The sequence below is a fragment of the Arvicola amphibius genome, chromosome 11 (genome assembly GCF_903992535.2).
Source record: "Arvicola amphibius chromosome 11, mArvAmp1.2, whole genome shotgun sequence".
NCBI lineage: Eukaryota > Metazoa > Chordata > Mammalia > Rodentia > Cricetidae > Arvicola > Arvicola amphibius.
In genome coordinates this window covers 60,493,456-60,499,477 of record NC_052057.2, presented here as the reverse complement: position 1 = coordinate 60,499,477, position 6,022 = coordinate 60,493,456, and the positions used below count along the sequence as shown (strand labels likewise).

Below are 6,022 nucleotides of genomic sequence, written 5' to 3'. Positions count from 1 at the left end.
CTTATAATTTCTCCATAATGAACAGACTATGGTAAAAGTAACAAGGATGCAAATATCAAGCTCTAGCACATTTTAATGTAACAGGGGTTGATATGACTACGTTAATTTGGGAAAAGGAAGAGGTTGAAGTTTAAAGAGCCAGCCAGTGGGATGCTAATGTAGTTTGTTTCATGCCATTGGGTTGTAAACTATACTACTTGGAGATGGAGTAAAAAGAAGAGGAATTAGACCAATTTTAAGAATATATAGATAACTCGCCAGGCGTCCTAGTTAGAGTGTCATCGTATTTAAACCCTGCATGGCAATCCCTGACGCACCACCGTGATGCCCAGGGAAGACAGGGCAACCTGGAAGTCCAACTACTTCCTTAAGATCATCCAACTTTTGGATGATTATCCAAAATGCTTCATTGTGGGAGTAGACAATGTGGGCTCCAAGCAGATGCAGCAGATAGGCATGTCCCTGCGAGGGAAGGCTGTGGTGCTGATGGGCAAGAACACCATGACGCGGAAGGCCATCCGGGGGCACCTGGAGAATCACCCAGCTCTGGAGAAACTGCTGCCACATATCCAGGAGAATGTGGGCTTTGTGTTCACCAAGGAGGACATCACTGAGATTAGGGACATGTTGCTGGCCAATAAGGTGCCAGCTGCTGCCCGTGCTGGTGCCGTCGCCCCAGGTGAGGTCACTGTGCCAGCCCAGAACACTGGTCTGTGCCCTGAGAAGACCTCTTTTTTCCAGGCTTTAGGCATCACCACTAAAATCTCCAGGGGCACCATTGAAATTCTGAGCGATGTGCAGCTGATAAAAACTGGAGACAAAGTAGGAGCCAGTGAAGCCACGATGCTGAACATGTTGAACATATCCCCCTTCTCCTTTGGGCTGATCATCCAGCAGGTGTTTGACAATGGCAGCATTTACAACCCAGAAGTGCTTGACATCACAGAGCAGGCGCTGAACTCCCGCTTCCTATAGGGTGTCCGGAATGTTGCCAGTGTTTTTCTGCAGATCGGCTACCCGACTGTTGCCTCAGTGCCACACTCGATCAGGTACAAGCGGGTTCTGGCTCTGTCTGTGGAGACTGAGTACACCTATCCACTTGCTGGAAAGGTCAAGGCCTTCTTGGCTGATCCATCTGCATTTGTGGCTGCTGCCCCTGTGGCTCCTGCCACCACTGCTGCTCCTGCTGCTGCTGCTGCAGCCCCAGCGAAGGCTGAAGCCAAGGAGAAGTCGGAGGAATCAGATGAAGATATGGGATTTGGTCTCTTTGACTAATCCTCTCAAAGCAACCAATTCAGACAGCTTAATCCAAGAAACATGGAAATAAAAGCTTACTTCTGTTAAAAAAAAGAATGTACAGATCAGATATGGATTTCAGGACACATTGTAAATGGCTCTATTAATGTCAGAAACGACTTGTCAGGGTAGGAATGCCATTCACCAAGGACAAAAACAAACAAACAAGAACAAAGATTGAAAAGAAACAATATGACACAACAACAAAGGCCCCAAACACGATAAAGCAGTTGCATTTTTAGTGTAAAGTCATTTTCTTTACTCACTTTTACGTTTGCCTAATTTGAGTTATTAGGAGGATTTAGTGCAGCAATAAAAGCTGACAACAGTGTGTTTAAATTATGACACGTCTCATAATTTAAAAGTCCATCCTCATGTTCTTTAATATTTTGAATTTAGTGGTGTTAGGTATATATTTTATAATGTCATTTATAATTGAAAGTATAGAATGTATTTGTAAAGGACCTTATATGCAAATACCTCTTCAGCTTTGACTGTGTTGAGTATTAGTGATATTAAATGGTAGACTAAAGGGAAGAAAAAATAAAAAAAATAACAAGGATAATTGACATTCAGATATATACCAAGAGGATGTCAGTTGACTTTTTTTTTACTTTATGCCAATGAAGCAATAAAAACACCGTATTTTGAACCATCACTAAGTTCATGGGTAATTATCCCAGTGTACCCTGCCCATGTAATCTATGCAATTTTCTTTTCCCAGAAAGCACCAAGACTTGCTTTACTTTGGAAAGAACCAGATTTTAGATCTGTGTGTCTCAAACCCCTAGAAAAGGCTGAGCTATATTAGTGCCATGTATCCCTCCTGATGCCTGCATCTGGGGTAGGATATGGCATTTCTGCAAGTCTAACAAGCTCCAGGTAAGGTATAGCTGGTTGTCTTTCAGGGTATGAGTAGGAAAAAAATCTCTAGAACTATTTTTTAGGGAGAAAAAAGATGGAAGAGATGGTTTTATAATTTAAAATTTCTCCAAAGAACATTTTTTAGCAATCTGCAGAAAACAGAAAGCAGGGGGACATTTTGCATTGAGTGTTTGAACTGTTTTCATAGCTAGTTGAATTTGATTCTAGTTTTGAGCATTGGCCACCCTCCTGGAAATGAGTGATCACACTGTGGAATAGGAAGCCACAGTCTTTTCCAATCTTGGTTACCTGAAAACTGAATCTTGAATTGTGACGAATTCTTAATCTTGGTTCTGCACAGGCTGGCCTCAGGTGCCAGGTACATCCCTGGAAGCGGTTGCTCCACTTCTAATGTCGCTGTGAATTCTCAGCAGCCTTTTCATTTCTTGCCTTTTGGCTTTGAAGTTTCTTTGATCTCTCAGCTCCCTGAAGCGAGTGGGCAAGTCTATCATGAAAATATCACCTTTCTCCTCTCACTGTAAATAAAAACAAACAAACAAACAAACAAACAACACACTGAATTGAGAGCACTTTTGTTTTCAGTTTCTCTGGCTTTCTTTGCTGAATATTTGATTATGAGTTTAGTTACAAACTTGTGGAGTAGCTAAAGTTTAACTTCAATATATCCTCGCCGTTTATGCTTCTTTAGGCATTTATAAGAGTATATTTGTTAAAACCATTTGGTTTGTTTATATTTACATGAAGGTTAGAAATTTAAGTAATGCTTCTCCTGGGAAGAATTTGCAGTAGATTAGGCAGCTTCTACTAGTATATGTTAAGGAACCTGCAATCTTAATATACAGAGACACTGCCTTTATAGTAACTGGAAAATATGTCACAACAACAAAGTCCATAAGACTCAGGCATGTATTCAATTTCGTCATATCTTTCATAATCTGATACTTAATATATTTGATAAAACTCCTGATAATTTGTTTGGGCAAATTTTTAAGTCATTTGTTTTTTGAGAACTGCAGATGTGCATCTGAGTCCTTCCTCAGGGAAGGACTTCCAGGAGCGCATATGGAGATCTGCATCCTTCCTCAGAGAAGGACTTCCATGAGTGCATACGGGGTTTCATTAAACAGCAATGTTTGATCTTATAAGAGTTTCAGAATACTATCATAAGATAGAATGTAGGAATCAGTAGCATTTAACCCAAAGGAGGTACATTTTTTTTCTTGCACATTTCCCTATGAATTTCCTGGTTAATGTATGTTTTAATAATGGTTGTTTTCTATAAATCCAAAATTTGAAAGCTAAAAAGATGATTATGTCTAAACCCACAAAGTTAAGATATGGAGGGGATACTACTCAAATCACACAGGAAAACAGAACAGAAAAGAATTCATAGTTATCATAAGAATATCATAAGAATAAGTTATAAAAATATCTTAGTTATCAAGCAAGTGAGGGGTTTCCCCTTTTTCCTCATTTTGATGCTGTGAATTGGCCCAATGGTCTTAGGATGCTGAGTGAGCTCTGTAACACTGCTCTAAATGCCCAGGTTTACCTTTTGGTTATATCAAAGACAATATGAACATTTAACACCAACTATGAAGTGGCAAGATACACTTCTTTGAGATGTATGCAAAACATCTTGACTCATTAGTTTAAATATCTTCTTGTTATATTTAAAGTTTTTTCTATTAAAATGTCTTAATGTCTCAGTTGTTCATGTTTCAGTACAATATTTGTTTCTGTATGTTTCAAGAAACAGTGTAAGTATCATTTTAAATTTTTATTTAAAAACTATTTTTAAAAAGTTTTAACCTTTTTATATATTTTGCATACTATGAACTGCCAGTTTTTGTATGGCTTGGCATCTTGACCTTACTGGGTCAGTGAGGGAATAAAGAAAAGCAACAATAGCAGCAGCAGCAGCAGCAGCAGCAGCAGCAGCAGCAGCAGCATAGGGACAGACAGAAAATTTGGGATTGAGTAGACTAGACTCTCTGATGGAGAAGTTGCAGAATCTTGGAAGCTCAGTGTAGATTTTACATATTGTTAAATAGGAAGGCAGGGATATTACATACAGTTGATCAGGGAGCCATGTTTAGTTACTCTCAGTAGCATCACTTTCTGTGGGGGAGCAGACTTCAGGCCATAAACAACCAGTGGGGAAAAGATAAAGTGGACATTTCTACATATACTATCAATATCCACACACAGACCAAGAGGGAATGCTGTCATTTCTCTGAGCATAGCCCAAGGGTCTCCAATTTCCCATGGGAGTAAGACATTCAGATCCTTGACTGACTGTGCCCGTATCAAAAACATACATTCATGTAGGTTATCACGTGCTCTGTATGACTTTTTATTCTTTAGAACTTAATAAAAGAAAGTACCTATAAGTGCATGAAAGCAAAGACAAAAGCTCGACTAAATTTTTGACATTTTAGCGAAAAATGACAAGAATATTGCTCAGTCTATGTATTCTGAGATTACTGAGATTTACTCTCATTTTTTTTTTCTGAAGAGTGTATTTGGAGTCTCTGGCAAGGCACAGTGCATAGTGATGCTATGATTAATGATAGAAAATTCATTAAATTGTCCAGGAAGTCATTTTTCAAATTTTAAACATTTCTCATTAATCTATTTTTATGTCAGTTTTAAATTTTACAAATGAGCTATTTAGGGCATATAGTGGCATAGAAGCACATAAACACACTTTACGTTAAAAGAAATCAGTTATATTATCTACATATCTTCTCATTTGCAGAATTCATTAAAACTGTAGTATCTTTCATGTTGTTCAGTTCTTAGAATGCTGCCCTTTCTCAAGTGTTTATTTGCTCAACTGTTAGAGGAAATAACACACACACTCTCACACACACACACCCCATACATGTCATGACAAATCATGGGTTTCTTAGATTTCAAAAAGTTTAATTTTAAGGGACACAACTGAAAGATCTAATAGAGTTTTGAGACCAAAAAATATCACTTTCAGTAAGTGATTTATTTAAGTTTCTGGGATGAGGAAGTAAGTAGAAGTTCACTGGGGGGAGAGTGTAGAGGAACTGTTATTTTTTTGGGGGGGGGAGGAAAAAACATGTAAACAATCTTGAGGCAGATGTGCTTGGTTAGTTTAAAATATCCCAAATAGTCAGTGATTTTAGACTGAAGTAATAGAAACGTGTGAAGATCACAGATTAAATATTGCAATAGCAGATATCAGAAGCTATGACAAAGACCTTTATTTATTTATCTATTTATTTATCTATTTATTTATTTATCTATTTTGCTTAGACTCTAAACAGAAGTACTGGGTGGTTGAATAGGATTTTGAAAATGAGGAAGAAGTTGGAATGGGGCAACTAAAGCCTTATTTAGGAGGCAAAGTTATGAGGACATAGTGATGAACTAATAACAAAGGGAGGGGAAATTAGCACTAAAGACTGAGAATCCAGTTTGGAGCTTCTTAATAAAAAAAACTAAGTAATGGGCAGATAATCAGATAAGAACAGACTATTGACAGTTTTCATTATTAACTGTAACTTATCTTGTGTGATTATATGGTGTCAAATGAAGACATGGGGAATTTAGTGTCGACACAGAAAACATAACGCTGTATTTAGACACTGGCAGTATTTGGTATAATGATGATAGTTAATATTTTAGGGACCAACTAGATGGATCACCACTTGAGAGAAGATGCAAATAGACATGACATAATTCAGTCCAGACTCTCAGGCAGAGAAGTTAAATATATGGAAATCAGAAATATATTGAATGGTCACTTGAGGTGACAATGAAACGGTATCCAAAAATTGTCAGAAAACAAAAGTTGTAATAATAT

General features: G+C 37.8%; 1 pseudogene; it reads left to right on the top strand.

Moving 5' to 3' along the window:
- The first annotated feature begins 324 nt into the window (after nt 1-324).
- LOC119826779 lies at nt 325-1,282 on the top strand (annotated as a pseudogene).
- The last annotated feature ends 4,740 nt before the right edge of the window (nt 1,283-6,022 follow it).